The following is a 19,005-nucleotide window of genomic DNA, read 5'->3' on the forward strand; positions in this document are numbered from 1 at the left end:
CACCACCAGGTCCCAAGTCCTGTCATCATCAAGTGCAATGGAAGCTGCCCACTATCACCAGTGCTATTCAACATAGTGTTGGAAGTTCTTGTCATGGCAATCAGGCAGGAACAAAGAATTAAAGGCATACATATTTGTTGTATGCTTCTCATTGGTTTTGGTCTCCCCTACCCTGCCTCTGGAAGATTGTGGTTTAGCCCCTGCTAGTTTCTTGCCTCCCCTTCTCCCTGCCCCCAACCCTACATATTTCCTGAGTTCCTGCCTCAGCCTCCAGAGGAGAAGAATGCAGGACAGATCTGTGTGGTGATTAGTTTAAGAGTCTCTCTCTGCCACTGGAGGAGAAAGACAAGGGAGCACATGTTTGCCCGCTCGTGAAAAAAGATTAAACTGCGTTCTCAGCTCAGCCGTGTGTCTCTGGTCTTCTCTGTTACCCACCCGTGAAGCTAGCCCGGTTAAAACAACACATATTGGAAGAGAAGCAGTCAAACTCTCCCTATTTGCATAGGACATGAGAGTCTACATAGAAAAATCTAACCAGGGAGATGGGCAATAGTGAAGCGGGTTAAGCTCACATGGCGCAAAGCACAAGGACTGGCATACAGATCCTGATTCAAGCCTGTGGCTCTACACCTGCAGGGGAGACTCTTCACAGGTGGTGAAGCAGGTCTGAAGGTGTCTATCTTTCTCCCCCCCTTTTGTCTTCCTCTCCTCTCTCCATTTCTCTCTGTCCTATCCAACAACAATGTCATCAATAACAACAACAATAATAACTACAACAATAAAACAACAAGGGCTACAAAGGGGAATAAATAAATATTAACAAAAATATTAAAAAAAAGTAAAACCTAGGGAATCCAAAAAGAAGCTTTCAGAAGTCATCAGGCAATACAGTAAGGTGTCAGGCTACCAAATTAACATTCAAATGTCAGTGGCATTCCTCTTCGCAAACACTAAGTTAGAAGAAGTTGAAATCCAGAAGTCAACTCCTTTTACTATAGCAATAAAAACAAAAAAATATGTAGGAATATACTTAACCAAAGAAGTAAAAGACTTGTATACTGAAAATTATGAGTCACTACTCAAGGATAATGAAAAAGACACAAAAATGTGGAAAGATATCTCATGTTCATGGGTTGGAAGAATTAGCATCATCAAAATGAATATACTACCCAAAGCCATATACAAATTTAATGCTCTCCCCATCAAGATCTCAACCACACTTTTGGGATTGATGTTACTCTGCATGCAGGGCAGGTCTGGAGGTAAAAGAAGATACATCAATGGGATGGGTGGGGATATTTTAGGCAAAACAATCATTATGTAAATAGGCCATACTGTCAGCAATGCAGGATGGAGCAGGAGGGCTGGCTTAATGCCTGACAACGGGCTGCTTTAAAAATATTTAATTCAAAAGACTTAAGAGAAAAAAAAATTCATCTAGGAAAAAAAACTACAGAATATTGTTGAATGGATAGATAGTATTTTGTATTTCTAAACTTACTGGATAGATACGGAAATTGAGAGAAGGGGGAGACAGAGTGAGACACACATTGACTCACACATACACCACTGGCTCACTGCTAGGGAAGCTTCCACCTCACAGGTAGAGATGGGGCTTGAACCTGGGTCTTGTGTGCTCATTTGCATACACTACTGCACTGAGATTTTAAAGGGGGTAAAAATATTCTTAAAAAAAGGTTAGACATACCACGTAATGCTTGATAAGATATTTCTTCCGTATCTGTTTGCAAAATAAGAAAAGACGAGGATGTCCATTTAGTCTTCCTTAGTCATTATGGAATGAAGTGACTTGTAACTACATGTAGAAGGCCTCAGGGAGCCAGGCACACTTGTTTGAGTACACACATTACAGTGTGCAAGGAGCCAGGTTCAAGTCCCTGGTCCCTGCCTACAGTGGGAAGCTTCATGAGTGGTGGAGCAGAGCTGCAGGTGTCTCTCTATTCCCCTCTCAATTTGTACCTGTTCATTAGTAAATAAATAAATAGTAATATATGTAAAATTTAGAGAGACAGAGAGAGAGAGAGAAGGATGGTACATATGATAGCAATACCAGCCTTCCTCTGCTGGCTGTGGCTGGATCTAGAGACATAATTAGGATTATTATACCATAATGCCAGGATTTTGTGGGGAGGCCTCTCTCAGGCACAGATTTCCTTGCATGTCCACCCTGTTGCGCACCAGGAGTGGGTGCTTAGGAAAATGTGAATCGAGGCAGCCGGGGTAGGGCCTTACGGGATTCTCTGTGTCCGTTGCTAGTGACATGACATAAAATGACCCAGAGACTGTGTTTAGGAATGATCCATTTATTGAACAGCAAAGCAGGGGTTTAAGGGATCATAGGAGGAAATAACATGTATATTCCATATATGGTAGGAAGTCAAGCGGCCTGGAGGGGGTCATGACTTCTCTAGTGAGTGATCTAAGGAACGAGGGAATTGTTAGAGGTTGAGAAAAGGTCAGGGTTTGATTAGTGACTATTGAGCAAGGGTTTATTTGGTTGGAGGAATGAAGAAATGGGGTTATCAATAACCAGAAGACAGAGACGGGTCCTGAGGGCAGAGAGAAGATGGATCAGGTATGATCAAAGGAACGGAGTGGGTTGGGAGAGGGCCTGAAGTTACTGTTTGACAGAGAACAGAACAATGATGTATGGGTCATATACGATCAAAGAGATGAACTTCCAGTAACCCCAGAGCTAACCATCTGGTTTGGAAACGAGGAAGTGGGCTGTGTGTCAGGGGCTACAGGGTCTTTGTGAAGCAGGGATACTGATGGGGGGGGCAGATCCTGTTGGTTGTTTCCCTCCTTGCTTGGTCTCTAGTGGAGAGAGAGAGGCTAACAGGATGGTCGTGCCATCCAGGCACCCATCTTTCAATGGGAGGTCCCACACCAAGCTCAACCACAATCTCACAATTTCCCTACACCATAACAATGCAGTGCATAAAGTAGGTTTCTGGTTCTGTTGTAGTGCACTTTCATTCCCTCCCTCTCTTCTCTCCCCCTTCCTCCCCCTCACCCTGTAATGCATCTCTGTGAAAGAAAACTTCTTGTGCTGAATTTAAAGCTAGTGGAATAATGTCTGTAAAATTTCTCATTTGACTTTGTTTAAACAGCTTATTTCTACCTTCAGAAAGGTCCTTATTAAAAATTTTCACTTTTGAGTAATAAAAATTAAAGTGGAAATGCAAAGATTTTTATTTGTGAAGCACTTTCCCTCCTATCTTGCCTTATTTTTTTTTAAGATTTTATTTATTTATTTATTTATTTATGAGAAAGATACAAGAGAGAGAGAAATAACCAGACGTCACTCTGGTACATTGTTGTTGCGGCGTTCTGGTGTCGGGCTGCACCACGGAGAAGAGAGAGGACGCCCAGAGCAAAGGGGTACACAAATCTTTATTATAGGATGGGGGGGAGGTTTGGTTCAGACCACGTGGAGCCGGTCGGCAATGGCCGACCACGGGGGGAGAGCAGGGAGCGAGACCTCAGAGAGGGAGAGCCAAGAGCCTAGAGAGAGAGAGGGGAGGGGTGAGGGGGCTTTTTATTGGGTGACAACCAGGGGTGACGTGTAGGGCCAGGATTGGTTGAAAGGGGGCACTCTAGGATTTAGCAGGGCATAGAAAAACCTGGGGGCGGAGCCAGGATTGGTTGAAAGGGGGCACTCTAGGATTTAGCGGAGCATAGAAAAACCTGGGGGCGGAGACTGCATCAGAATAAATCCTCAGCAACATCTCCTCCTATCCCTTTATATCTAAATGGACACAGTAAAGAAAAATGGAATGGAGCAGGCTTAAATGTTTTAGAGGCCTATTTTGTTTTCCATGTCTTATGCCAGTTCTTTTGAAAACGCCTGTACGATACAGGTTTCTGTTCACCCCACAATGGCCATTAGTTAAAAAGAAAGGGGGAATTGTTGGTATGCATGAGACCCCTTCTGTTTCATTTGGTTTAAATCCCCCCTGCTTAACACTATTCTATTTACATAACCACTTCATTCTATTTACATAACCACTGTTAACAAGTTCCACCCTCCCTCCAGGGCATTTGTGGTTCAGTGATAGGATTCTCGCCTAATCTGCCCCCTCTTTGTCACACTCTGATTTTCACCAGTCACTTTTCTCTCCACCCTCTCTATGTCACATCCTATTTCCACCTTACTTGGCAAGTATATATAAAGACAGCATTGAGAGTTTTACAGTACTTTACCTTGAGTTTAGCTTAGCTCGGCTTAGATTGTGCTGCGTCCTGCATGAATAAAGAGATACTGCCTACAGCTCAACCATGAGTCCCTGGTCATCTGTTACCTGCTCGTGAAGCTAGCCCGGCGAAAACAACATAACCTGGCGAAAACAACAGTACATGTGCTGCCAGGGATTGAAATCAGGACCTCATGCTTGAGAGTCAAGTGCCTTAGCCACTGTGCCACCTCCTGGACCACTCTTGCCTTATTCTGAAAGCGTAAATCACTAGTAACAGAAGAGTGATTCCATATTACAAGATACTCACATGAACTACACTGCCTTGAAGCTTTGCTAAGAATTTTTTTTTAATTTTTTAAATTTTTATTTTTTTAAGAAAGGATAAATTAACAAAGCCATAGGGTAGGAGGGGTACAACTCCACACAATTCCCACCACCCAATATCCATATCCCACCCCTTCCCCTGATAGCTTTCCCATTCTCTATCCCTCTGGGAGCATGGACCCAGGGTCATTGTGGGTTGCAGAAGGTGGAAGGTCTGGCTTCTGTAATTGCTTCCCAGCTGAACATGGGTGTTCACTGGTTGGTCCATACTCCCAGTCTGCCTCTCTCTTTCCCTATTAGGGTGGGTTTCTGGGGAACCGGAGCTCCAGGACACATTGGTGGGGTCTTCAACCCAGGGAATCCTGGCTGGCATCCTGTTGGGATCTGGAACCTGGTGTCTGAAAAGAGTGTTAACTTACAAAGCCAAACAAATTGTTGAGCTATCATGGACACAAAGGTTGGAATAGTGGAGAGGAAGTGTTGGGGGGGGGTACTCACTGTAAACTCTAGTGTACTTCTGCTTTCAGGTATATATTTTACACTAGTTTATGGATACATTTGAACATATGTTCTCTCTCACAGATACTGGTGTCTATCTAGGTTTTGGGACTTGCTAAGAATTTTTGCCAATCTAAAGGTTTCATCCTGGGGCACATTGGAGTCTCTTTTCAATCTTTGTTTGTGCCTTGGCTAATCTAACCCGAACTGGAGTGGCTATAGGTGAGTCTTGTGAGTTTTTTTCCATCTAAGAATAGGGGTAACTTCAAGACATAATCAAGACTAAGAAGTATTGTTCAAAGTGAAACTATTTTCCCAATTTCTTTCTTTTATTTTTTTATTTTTACACCAGAGCACTGCTCAGCTCTGGCTTATGGTAGTGTGAGGGCTTGAACCTGAGACTTCAGAGCCTCAGGCATGAGATTCTCTTCATGTAACCATTATGCTATCTACCTCACCCTTATTTCCCCATTCTCTTAAGACTAAGGGAAAACTTATTGATGTCTAAATGTTAAACTGGAAATGTTTAATTTATTCTAGTACTATGTTGGTCATGGAAATGCTATTAATGAGCTGAAATTCCACCCAAGGGATCCAAATCTTCTCCTGTCAGTAAGTAAAGGTAAGAAAAGTAAAAGTAAGTGTAGTCCTATTTATTTGGGTATGGTTTATTTATTTATTTTCTTTTTTTATGAGAGCAAGAAGACTAGAGGACTGTAGCTTCTGTCCACAATTAAAAAATTTCTGTTGACTATAGAGGTGGTGTAGTGGGTAATGTGTTGGAGTCTTAAGTCTGAGGTTCTTCCTTCAGTCCTAGTATTACCTGTGCCAGAGTGATGCTCCCTGGTTCTTCCTCTCTCTCTCTCTTTTATTTTAAATATTTTAATATTTATTTATTCCCTTTTGTTGTCCTTGTTTTATGTTGTAGTGATTGTTGTTATTGCTGCTGCTGTGGTTGGATAGGACAGAGATTAATGGAGAGAGATGGGGAAGACAGAGAGGGGGAGAGAAATATAGACATAGACACCTGCAGACTTGCTTCACCTCTTGTGAAGCGACTCCCCTGCAGGTGGAGGGATGGGAGGTCAAACAGGGATCCTTTTGTCAGTCCTTGGGCTTTGCACCACTTGCTTAACCTGCTGCACTACTGACCAACTCCCGCTCTCTCTCTTTCTTTTCCCTCCTATCATAAATAAATAAGTACCTTTTTAAAATAAAGAAGAAACAAAGATTTAAAATATTTTTTATTGTGTAGAGGCAGGGAGACATCTGAAGCCCTGCTTCATTACTTGTAAAGCAAACAGACAAACACCTCATCACAGACCCCTGAAAGCGTCAACCCGGCTTTTTTTTTATGATTGGGCCCTCCTCAATCGCCGCTATGTTCCATCGCTGGGGAGCCAGAGATGACCCGAACTACCCCTGTGGCTACAGACAGACTATTAACTACATAGTCAACGACTGCCACCTCTCCAGATTCAAAGGAGGTCTCGAAACTTTACATCAGGCTCAACCTGAAGCTGTTGACTGGCTATGGAAGAAGGGCAAATGCTAGAAGAAGAACTTGTAAAGCTCTCCCTTTGCAGGTAGGGACCAGGGCCTTGAACCTGAGTCCTTTCTCACTATAGTGTGTGTGCCTAAGCAGCTGTGTCACTACCTGGGCCTGAATTTTTTTTTCTGTTCTATTTTTCCTTGTTTATATGCAGGGCCTCACAAATGATCGGCATGTGTTTTTTCCATTGACTCTTTGACCCTGTGATTTCCTTTTTTTTTTTTTTTTCTTTCTTTTTTGTCATCAAGATTGCTTCTGGTTGTTATCAGTGAGAATGTACCCCACCTTTTTCTTTTCTTTCTTTTTTTAAGATGTAGTTATTTACACATGGGTAGTTGAGAAGAGAGAGCTAGAGCATCATTCTTGCACATAACCTGATGCTCTTGAACCCGACACTTTTGGCACTGTGCCACCTTCTGGGCCATGGCTTTTCCTTAAAATCTATTTAATTTAATTAATTTTTTATTTTTTGTGGGGCTGGGAAACACCTTACTTTGTAGACAGCAGTGTACATTACCATGCTTGAGGATCAGAATTTAAGCCCCTGACCAGCACATGGGAACATCTGTTTGGGGGAGACTTCACAAGGGTCAAGAAATGCTGTGGTGTCTCTTCCCCTCTCCTCCCTAACCCATCCTCTTCTCTCTTTCTCTCTCTCTATCTCTATCTCTCTGTCCGTCTCTCTTTACCAGAAAACTGCTCAGCTCTTGTTTATGGTGGTGTGGGGGAATGAACCTGGGACTTGGAAGCATCAGGCATAAGGGATTCATTGCATAACCATAATGCTGTTTGCCCCTCACTCCCCATCTCCCAGTCTCTAAAGAATAATATAATAATTCTCTGGGAGCTTTGTTATCTGAACATTGTGGAGAGATAGGACCATAAAAGTGATGGCAAGGAATTAAAATACTTCCTGTATTTTCTCATGAGAAAGAATACATAAGAGCAGAGCAGAGATTTGTCATGTATGATGCCAGGAATTGAGTCTAGGGTGTCAGGCAGGCACCTGGTATTTTGGGTTTAATATAGGAATCTTATACATCTACATGATCCCCTTCCTTTCAACCTTCTCCCCAAGATTTTACTGTTCTGTCAAGTGTACACATTATTATGAGCAGATCCAGGTTCACACCCATAGCTTCCACCCACACTAGGGAAGTTCCCCCTGCACCTCCCCCCTGAGCAGTATTCACCTCAGGCTTGTCGTGCTGGGAATTAAACCTGAGATTCTGGTACCTCAGGAATGAACATCTTTATGCATAACCATTATGCCTTCTCCTCTCTTGATTTCTTTGTGCTGTCAAATTAAAATTTTCAACAATATTTAAAAGTTTCACTTATCTATTTAAATTGTTATGATATACCGGAGCATTGTCCAGCTGTGACCTAAAGAAATCCCAGGAATTGAACCATCAGCCTCTGGGATTTCAGATGTATGGACTAGTGATCTAATGAACTGAGCTACCCCCTTTACTTTGTTATCATGCCGGTGGTTATTATCTGGTGGCAAATATCAGTATAAACTTAAACCCATGAGTACCACCTCAGAAGATTTCTCCTCATTAGGGAAAGCCATTATAGCACTGAAGCTTCCTTCAGTACTATGGGGGCCAGGCTCAAACTGGGGACAAGTGCATGGCCAAGTAAGCATACTATGAAAGTAAGTTATTTCTGCCTGTCCTGAAATGTTTTTAGGACCTAGAGGTATATTTTTTTCTGTTCTTGAAAGTTTGAGCTCATACCTGTAAATTTACATGAGTTATAAATATTTAAAGTTGCAGTACAATCCTATTTTTGTTCTTTATACAGCTGATGTCCAAGCTTTTTAAAACATATTTATTTTCCCATTGTTTCCCTTATTGTTTATTGTTATTATTATTATTGTTGTCATTGTTGTTGGATAGAACAGAGATCAATCAAGAGAGGAGGTGTCAGGCCTTAAAACCAGTCCTCCTTGCTCTGCTCCCTGCTCCCTTGTTGACACTATGGTCTATTTACATAATCATTGTGTTGCCTGAAAGATCCCCACCAATTTATACCCGCAGGGTATTGCTAATTCAGTTAAAACCATTGCAGCAGTTGCTAAGGATGCTTCCATCTCCCCAGCATACTTTTTACTCTCCCCACCTCCTTTCCTAACAATTTCCATTTCAGGCTTGCCACTTCTGTTTTGTACCCTATAAAGCTTGCTGCTCTTCTGGTTTCACTCTCTTTCTCTTCCAAGTTCTGATCAGGAGATGGGCTGGAGTGCATAGCGGGAGGTGGCTATTTTGCTAGCTCCATGTGGCCTAAACTCACTGTGCTCACTCCTGATTCTGGGATAACCGGATCAATAAGGAATTGTATGACCACACTGCCACGAGTTCCTCGTCTCTTTCTTTGGTGAAGCTAGCCCAGCAAGGAGGGGAAGGCAGAAAAGTGGAGAGAAAGATATACACCTGCATACCTGCTTCACCACTTATGAAGCGACTCCCCTGCAGGTGGTGGTTAGGGGTTGTGTACCATCATCTTTATGTGCTTTGCACCATGTGCACTTAACCCACTGCACTACTGCACGACCCCCTCTTTCCCTTTTTAGCCCCACCTCCCCTTTCAATTTCTCTGCATTCAATAATAAATAAATACAAAGTTGAAAAAGATTTATAAAATTATTTAATTGATTTCTTAATACAAGGTAGTGGTGGGGTGGAGAAATCCAGAGCATCCTATTGTTTCTGAGTGACATTTCAGTGTCTCAGCACTGATTAAGGTCAGAATACAAATAGTAGAGCTGTCTTCACAAACTCTTGAGTTCAGTTTAACTACCACGTTGTCTTCATCATCATCATTTCCACGACCATGGAGCTTTCACTGCCTTTAGCCTGTTCTGGAAGTTCACCATATACTCTTAGGCTTGCGCCTCATCTCCACTATGCACATGACATCAGCTTTGTTACCCCAGTGGTCTCAAACACCAGCCAGTGTGACATGTGAGGTGTTTCTCCAGATCCTCTGATGTGACATTTCTTTACATCATCAAAACGCATTGCTTCTAATCATACATTTCCTATGCACACTGCTGACTGTCCTCTGCAAACATCAGTTCTCACTCTTACTTCTTTGCCTCTTTGCTTTTATTCTTGTACATGGTACTGGCAGTTAACTCACTCTCTGCCTACGTCCTTACTGATTATGGCAGTGAAACAGCCACTACTTTCAGAGATGACTACAAGTCTCTTCATATTTTTTCTTTGCTGAGACTTTAAATAAAGTTGTAAGTATTCATAATAATCTTAAGATGACTAAACAGTTGCCCAGTGAAGTGAATCTCCTGGAGTTACAAATGCAATGAGCTTTTGGGTGGGTAAAGATGAAATAGTGAAGTAGCAGGGCGCATATTGAAGAACCATGCATTCTCAGACACAATTTGTAATTTTCTTTCTCCTATAAACCAATTGAAGTCTTTGGACACCAAGGGGCCTAGAACTGAAGGTGATTTTGTCTGACAGAGGAAGAATTGTGATTTCCAAAATAAATACCCCATACAATGTAATGCTTTTGTGTTATCAAATTCTGTTGCTAATCAGACTACTTATCCTCAAGTGTGGATACTGAAAAATTTCTTTATTGGGGACATACAATCAGCATAAATGAATGTATGTCCCCAATAAAGAAATTTTTTAAAAAGTAAATAACCATGAAGGCAAAAAAAAAAAAAGAAAAGTTACTTACTGACTGTGCATAATTGATCATTCTTTTCATGCAATGTTTAGTGATTTGTAAAGATGGTACAGTGTGCTTGACACTACACAAAACACAAACCGAGCATATGCTCACCAAGTAGAGTAATGGAGTAAGTCATGGAGCATTACAATGGAAGGCCTTAAAATGATTCACTCCCATTTGTAATCATGTTTATGAAACCTAAAACACCTTTTTTTTCTTTTTCTTTTCTTTTACTTCTCCTCCTCCTCCTCCTCCTTCTTCTCTTCTTCTTTCCTTCTTCCCATTAAGCTTATTGCTGGTGCTTGCTGCCTCCACAGAAAATCTATCACTCCTACCCACCATATTTTCCTTTTTTGATAAAAGATGAGACAAATAGAGAAGGAGGAGAGACACCTGCAACACTAATCCACCACTTGTGAATCTCCCCCCTACAGTTGGGGGCTAACGGCTTGAACCCCAATCTTCAAGCATGTAGTCTTTCTGTTCTAAATTTTTTTTAATTTCTTTATTGGGAAATTAATGTTTTACATTTGACAGTAAATACAATAGTTTGTACATGCATAACATTTCCCAGTTTTCCATATAACAGTAGAACCCCACGAGGTCCTCTGTCATACTTTTTGAGCCTGTACTCTACAACCGCCCACCCCACCCCCCCCGAGTCTTTTACTTTGGTGCAATACACCAACTCCAGTCTACAACTTGCTCATTCACTCATCTGTTCTTGGACAACTGGGTTGCTTCCATGTTTTGGCTATTAAAATTGTGCTGCCAATAACATATGTGTACACAGATCTTTTTGGGTGGGTGTGTTGGGTTCCTTAGGATACATCCCCAGGAGTGGAATTTCAGGATCATAGGTTAGGTTCATTTCTAGCCTTCTGAGAGTTCTGCATACTGTTCTCCACAGAGGTTGGACCATTCACATTCCCACCAGAAGTGCAGGAGGGTTCCTTTGACCCCACAACCTCTGTAGCATTTGTTGCTGCTACCTTTTCTGATGTGTGACATTCTTATAGGAGAGAAGTGGTATCTCTTTGTTGTATTCATTTGCATTTCTCTGACAATCAAAGACTTGGAGCACTTTTTAATGTGTTTCTTAGCCTTTCGGACCTCTTCTGTGGTGAATATTCTGTCCCTGTTCTCTCCCCATTTTTGAATGGGGTTATATGTTTTCGTGTGATTGAGTTTGGCAAGCTCTTTATATATTTTGGTTATTAAACTCTTCTCTGATGTTTGTCATGTAAAGAGGGCTGTCTTTCTTTGGCTATTGGTTCCTTCTTCTTCTAGCGTTTGCCCTTCTTCTGTAGCCAGTTAAATCGCTTTGAAAGTGACTGGGATCCATGTGGATTCAGTCGGCTAGGAAGGATCGTCAGTTTCCCCAATGAATGGGTACTCACGGGGTGCACCACGGGAAGGTCGATCCAATGCACCCCATTGGTTCCTTTTGCTGTGCAGAAGCTTTTAAATCTGATGAAGTCTGATAGGTTTTTACTTGCCTTAGTCTTCTTTTTAATTGGATTAGTTTCATTGACGATGTCTTTAAAATTTATGCAGAAAAGAGTTCTGCCAATAGTTTCTTCTAAGTTGTGCTAGTTACTTGTCTAACATCCAAGTCCAAGTCCTTGGTCCACATGGAATTTACTTTTGTATTTGGTGAAATAAAGCGTTTCAGTTTCATTCTTCTGCATGTTTCAACCCATTTTTTCCAACTCCATTTATTGAAAAGACTCATTTTTTCCCCACTTAGTAGTCTGGGCACCTTTGTCAAAGGTTAGATGTCCGTGATGTGGGGTCTTACTTCTGGGCTCTCAGTATACTATTCCACTGGTCTGTGTGTCTATTCATGTTCCATTAACAAGCAGTTTTTATGACAATGGCTCTATAATACAATTTAGATCTAGGAGTGTGATGCCTCCAGTTCTGTTCTTTCTTTTTTGTTTCTATTTCTTTATTGGGGAATTAATGTTTTACATTCAACAGTAAATACAATAGTTTGCACGTGCATAACATTCGCCAGTTTCCCATATAACAATACAATCCCCACTAAGCACTCTATTATCCTTCATGGACTTGTATTCTCACGACTGTTTTGACAATTCTAGATATTTCCTGCTTCCAAATAAGCATTTGTAGCATTTGTTCTATTCTCTTAAAAAATGTGGTTGAGATCTTGATGGGGATAGAATTATTTTTTCTATGGCTCTGGGGGTAGTATATTCATTTTGATGATGCTAATTCTTCCAACCAATGAACATGGAATGTCTTTACACTTCTTTGTGTTTTTTCTATTTCCTTGAGTAATGACCCATAATTTCCATTATACAAGTCTTTCACTTCTTTGGTTTGATTTTTTTCCTAGATGTTTTCTTATTCTTTTTTGTTGTTGTTGTTGCTATAATAAAATGAATTGATTTCTGGATTTCCTCTTCTTCTAATTTAGCGTTTGCATAGAGGAATGCCACTGACTTTTGTATGTTAATGTTGTACCCTGAAGCCTTAGTGCATTGCCTGATTATTTCCTAAAGCTTATTGCTAGATTCCTTAGGTTTTTTTGTTTATATTGTCATGCCATCTGCAAATAGGGAGACTTAGACTTCTTCTCTTCCAACCTGTCTCCCTTGAATTCCTTGATCCTGCCTGATTGCTATGTCAAGAACTTCCAACCCTATGTTGAATAATAATGGTGATAGTGGGCAGCCCTGTCTAGTACCTGATCTGAGGGGAAATGCTTCCAGTTTTTCACCATTGAGTATTATGTTGGCTGTAGGTTTGCTATATATAGAATATAGTATCTTGAGGAATTTCCCATCTATTCCCATTTTTGTACTGTTTTGATCATAAAGGGATGTTGTATTTTGTCAAAGGCTTTCTCTGCATCTATTGATAGGACCATGTGGTTTTTGATATTGCTTTTGTTGATGTGTTGGCTCACATTGTTGACTTATGTATATTAAACCAACCTTGCATGCCTGGGATAAACCCCACTTGGTCATGATGAACAATCTTTTTAATATACTGCTGTATCAGATTGGCTAGAATTTTGTTCAATATTTTAGCATCTATGTTCATAAGAGATATTGGTCTGTGGTGACTTTTTTGGATGTGTCACTGTATGCTTTTCGTATCAGAGTTATGTTGCCTTCATAGAAGCTGGCAGGGAGTATTCTAGTGTCTTCAATCTTCTGGAAGACGTTTAAAAGTAGAGGTATTAGTTCTTCATTGAAGGTTTTGTAGAATTCATTTGCAAAACCATCTGGCCCAGGACTTTAATTTTTGGGAAGACTTTTGATAACTGTTTCAATTTCATTAGCTGTGATAGACCTGTTCATGTTATCCACTTCCTCTTTACTTAGTTTTGGAAGTTGGTAGCTATCTAGGAAATCATCCATTTCTTCTAGGTTCTCTAGCTTGGTAGCATATAGTTGTTCATAGAAGCCTTTCCTGATATGTTGAATTTCTGCTGTGTCTCTTTTTTAGTGTCCAATTTATTTTGTCTTCTCCTTTTTTTGTTCTGTAAGTCTGGCTAAAGGACTGTCAATTTTGTTCACTCTTTCGAAGAACTGACATTTACTTTCATCAATTTTCATTGATCTTTTGTATGGTTTTCTTATTCTCAGTGTTATTTATTTCTGCCTAACTTTAGTGACTTCTGTCCTTCTGGTTGCTTTAGGGTTCCTTTGTTCTTCTTCTTCTAGGTCTTTAAGATGTTCAGTCAGGCTGTTTATTTGTGCTTTGTCTTGTTTCCTAATGTGTGCTTGTATAGCTATGAACTTCCCTCTAAGTACTGCCTTAGCTGTGTCCCAAATAATTGGATAGCTTTTGTCTTCATTTTCATTGAAGTCTCGAAGCAGTTTGATTTCTTCCTTTATTTCCTCTTTGACACAGAAGTTGTTAAGGAGTGTACTTTTGACCTTCCAAATTTTGGGACTGTTACTAATCTTTTGTTGATTGTTAAGTGTTAATTTAATTCCACTGGGGTCTGAGAAGATTCTGGGGATGGTTTCAATGCTTTTGAATTGGCTTATGCTTTCTCTGTGGCATAACATATGGTCTATCCTTGAGAATGACCCATGTGGATTTGAGTAAAATGTGTATTCCAGTTTCTTGGGATCAATGACTCTGAAAATGTCCAATAGTTCTAGTTTATCTATCTCTTCATTTAGCTTCCTTATGTCTTTATTGATTTTATACCTGGATAATCTGTAGTTGAGACAGTGTGGTATTGAAGTCACCTACTATGACTGTGTTGCTGTTCATATATTGCTATAGCTCTTTCAGTAGATGTTTGATGTATTTAGATGGCTTCTCATTGGGTGTATAGATGTTAATAATTGTCTAGTCCTCTTGATTGACTGATTGACTGATCCTCTGAGCATTAAGTAGTGTCCATTCCTATCTTTTTTAATCTTATCTATTTTGAAGTATATCATGTCAGATATGAGAATAGCTGTTCCTGCCCTTTTTTCTGGGTCAATGGCTTGTATGTTAGTTTTCCATCGTTTCACGTTGAGTCTGTGTCTTGTTGAGTTAGGAGGGTTTCCTGTCGACAGCATATTGTTGGGTTGTGTTTTCTGATCCATCTTCATAACCTGTGTCTTTTAATAGCTGAATTCAGTCCATTGAACTTTATTGGCATTTCTCAAAGATTGATGATATTTTAATGCCATTCTTGTAGTTTTAGAGTGTTCTGATAAATGACCTATTTATGGTGGTCTGAATGTTTCTAGAACTTCTTTCAGGGAAGGCTTGTTGATAGTTGATTCCTTCAACTGTTGCTTGTCTGAGAAGGTTTTGATGCCTCCATCTAGTCTGAATGACAGTCTAGCAGGATATAGTATTCTTGGTTGAAAGCCTTTCTCATTGAGCACTCAATAGATATCTTGCCATTCTCTTCTGGCTTGTAGTGTTTCTGTGGAGAACTCTGCTGCTAATCTTATGGGTTTTCCTCTGTAGGTGATTCTTTGTTTTTTTCTTGCAGCCTTCAGGATCCTTTCTTTATCCTTCTTCCTTTCCATTCTAAATAAGATGTCTCTTGGTGTCTTTAAGTCTGGGTTAATTCTTTTTGGGATCTTCTGGGCTTCTTGAATCTTTATGTCTTTGATGTTGTCTAGACTAGAGAAGTTTTCTGCTATTATGGCCTGAGAAATGCTTTCTTCCTCTCCCTCTCTTTCTTCTTCTGGTTAGCCAATAATGTGTACTTTGTTTCTTTTGAAGTCATCCCATAGGACTCTGTTGTTGCTTTCAGCATCTCTTAATCTCTTTTTGAGAGCTCTTATTTTTTTTTTTTGGAGTTGTCTCTAATTCATCCTCAATCTTGCTAATTCTGTCTTCAGCCACATTTGTTCTATTCACTCTTCCCTCTACTTTTTTCTGGAGTTCATCTATTTTGTTACCCTTTTCTGATACTGTTTTAGCTTGTTCAGCTAGTTGTGTTCTTAGCTCAGCTACTTCAGCTTTTGGCTCTCTGATAACCTTGAGATAGTTAGTGTTTTCTTCCAGAGTCTCATTTGTTGTTCCTGTATTTCAGATTACAATTGTTTCAAACTCTTTATTCACTGCTGTGATTATTTCCTTGGCTAATGTTTGGATGTTGAACTCATTATTTTGTACTTCACACTTTGGGGAGCTTTTAACTGGACTCTTGTCCTGGTTTGTTTCTCCATTATTTCTTCTTGTTGGTTTAACCATTTTATATATTATGTTATGAGTTCCCTCTCTCAATACTTTTCAAATTACTGATCACTATTTCCTGGATTGACTTGTGTCTACGTAAGGTAATTAAAGGATTCACAGTGGTGAAAGTTAACTGTTGTTTCAATAGTTTTTACTCCCTGAGTTGGAGCTCAGTGGTTTAAAAGACTATTTTTCTTCCCTGTTGCCTATGGGAGCCTGAGGGCTTTTAAACTACAAATAGGCTTCTTAGCTTATTCACTGACTCCTGACCAAGAGATAAAGCAGGGTGTGGCATAGATACTCCAGTGATTATGCAAAGAGACTTTCACAGCCCTACAGCTTTGCCATGGAGGTATAGGTTTCCCGGTTAGATATCTGGTGTCCCTCCCTGCCCCTGCTCCAGATTCTGAGTGCAGTAGCAATGAAGACTCAGAGATGCACTTGGTGAGTCTCCGGGAAGTCCTCTCCTACCTTCAGCTCTCCCTTTGTTGGTGGAAAAGACTGGAGGTGGTGTTTCAACTGATCAACTGAGGGACTGTTACCAGCCACTTAGTCTTTCCCTAGGCACCTCTCTGCCACCAGCCACACGTGTTTGTACTCCCCAGTCATTTTGTGGGTTCCTATAGTCATTCTTGTCCTGTCTGGTTTCTGTCCCATGTGGTCCCCTTTGATATTCCTAGTTGATCTGGGAGAGGAGAGGAGAGGAGAGGAGAGAAATAGATCTGCTGCTGCTCCCCTATTATTTATCCCTCTGGGATTCTGGACCCTGCATCATTATGTGGTGCAAAAGTTTGAAGGTCTGGCTTCTGTAATTGCTTCCCCCTAAACATGGGAATTGACAGGTCAGTCCATACTCCTAGCCCGTCTTTCTCTTTCCATAGTGGGATGGGGTTCTGGGGAAGCAGGGCTCCAGTGTGTATTGGTGGGTCATCTGTCCAGGGAAGTGCGGTTGGCATCGTGGTAGAATTTGGAACCTGGTGACTGAAAGAAGAGCTAACATGTAAAGCCAAATAAATTGTTGACTAATCTTGAACCTAATGGCTGGAATAGTGCAGATGAAGATTCTAGGGTCTTAGTTTTGTAGATAGTAGCCCTATTTTAGTTATATTCCAAAGGGTCTATGACTATACTCCTGTTATTTTTATTTTTATTTATTTATTTATTTATTTATTTATTGTTTTTCTGAGCCTGAAGTCTGACATGCAGGTGGGCCCAAGATATTGTCTGGGGAGATGTTGTCATGTTTATAAAAAGGAGCAGAAAGCTGGATGTGGGAGTAAAGTACTCCCAAATATGGGAAACTGAATAAATATTGTTGACTGTAAACCCCATCGATTTGATCTGATATGGGGCCTATATTTGAATTAGGATCCTGTGTGACCTCTTCATCCCTGTAGATCTGAGCTCACATTCTGTGGTCATGAGTAGGAACGTTCCAAGTTACCCCAGTTTCAGGACCCGTCTTCCTCATGTGGAGCATAGAGTATGTTGTCTAGTCTCCCTTCAGAGGATGGAAGATTGTCTGCCATTGTTGATCCGCATTGAAAAAATTGGTTGTCTAGAAAGCTCTCATGGATTTGTGCAGGCACTGAGCACCAGTGATACCTTAGTGACAATGAAGTAAGAATAAAAAGTACATGAAATACCAGCCAAAACTTTTTTTCTTCACAATTTTAAATGCCCTTTATTTTTCTTTTCATATATAATGTTTTATTTATTTTTTATTCTTTATTTTCACTTTCATTGCCCTTGTTTTTACACTGTTGTAGTGATTTTGTTGTGGATGTCATCATTGTTCAATAGGACAGAGAGAAATGGAGAGGAGGGAAAGCAGAGAGGGGGAGAAAAAGGTAGGCACCTGCAGATCTGCTTCACTGCCTGTGAAGAGACCACTGCCCTGCAGGTGGGGAGCAGGGAGCTCTAACCAGGATCCTTACTTGGTTCTTCTGTTCGCTTAACCTGCTGCACTAACATCATACTCCCCATGATGACCTTTTTCATGCAGATCCACAGAAGAAGAGAGAGGTTTGGAGTCAAGAAGTCTCCTCAGGGAGGCACACAGGAAGCCAGGTTTCACCAGGAGCACAGGCACTCAAGGCAGGAGTGAGAACTCTGGGGAAACATAATGGAGAGCCATGCTGGCAACAGAAACTCTTCTTCCTTCTAGTGAAGTTAACACTCTTTCTGGGGTCTGGTGCCTTCCAAAGAATGACACATAATCTCTAGCTGACAGATATAAATATGGGTTATAAACTATGTGACAAATGTGTTAAAGAGATAATAAAGGGGGAGAGGTAGGATAGATAATATAATGGTTATGCAGAGAGACTCTGATGCCTGAGCCTCCAAAGTCCCAGGTACCAGAAAAAAGGAAAAGAAAAGAGATATGTGTTGATCTACAAATGTCAAGAATGGGGACTAGGCAGTGGCACAGTTGGTAGGGCAGACATGACAATACACAAACACTCAGTTCAAGCCTAGGTCCTTGCCTTCTGCCCCCACCTGCAGGGGGAATGCATCACAAAACGTGAAGCAGTGCTGCAGATGTCTCTTTCTCTCTGCATCTCTATCTTCTATCTCAATTTCTTTCTACCCCAACTCAATAATTTTTTTTCTTTAATGTCAAGAATGTGTTCTATAAAACAATTATCCAGAGTTGTGCGCTGTGGGCTCTGTCACAGTCACCTTCATTGGTAACATTTTGTAGGATCTTCACTTCAAAATGTATTTGGAGACTCAACTCTATGGACATGAATGAAAATGAGTAAATTAATTGTACTGCGTCAAGCTAAAAAGCTTCTACACATTGAAAAAGCTATCCAAAGATAACCAGGTGACACAGTAACTAGGAGAAGATATTTGCACTTCCTACTTGTAGAAGTGACTGATCCTAAATATCTATAGGGAACTGGTACAAATTACAAGGGGAAAAAAAGCAATAAAAATATGACCCAAGCCTTGGATACTATCTAAAATAGACTTTCCTAGTTTCTTTCCATATGAGGACCCCTGGTTTTATCTGTTCTATCA

This window comes from Erinaceus europaeus, chromosome 17 (genome assembly GCF_950295315.1).
Source record: "Erinaceus europaeus chromosome 17, mEriEur2.1, whole genome shotgun sequence".
Taxonomy (NCBI): Eukaryota; Metazoa; Chordata; class Mammalia; order Eulipotyphla; family Erinaceidae; genus Erinaceus; species Erinaceus europaeus.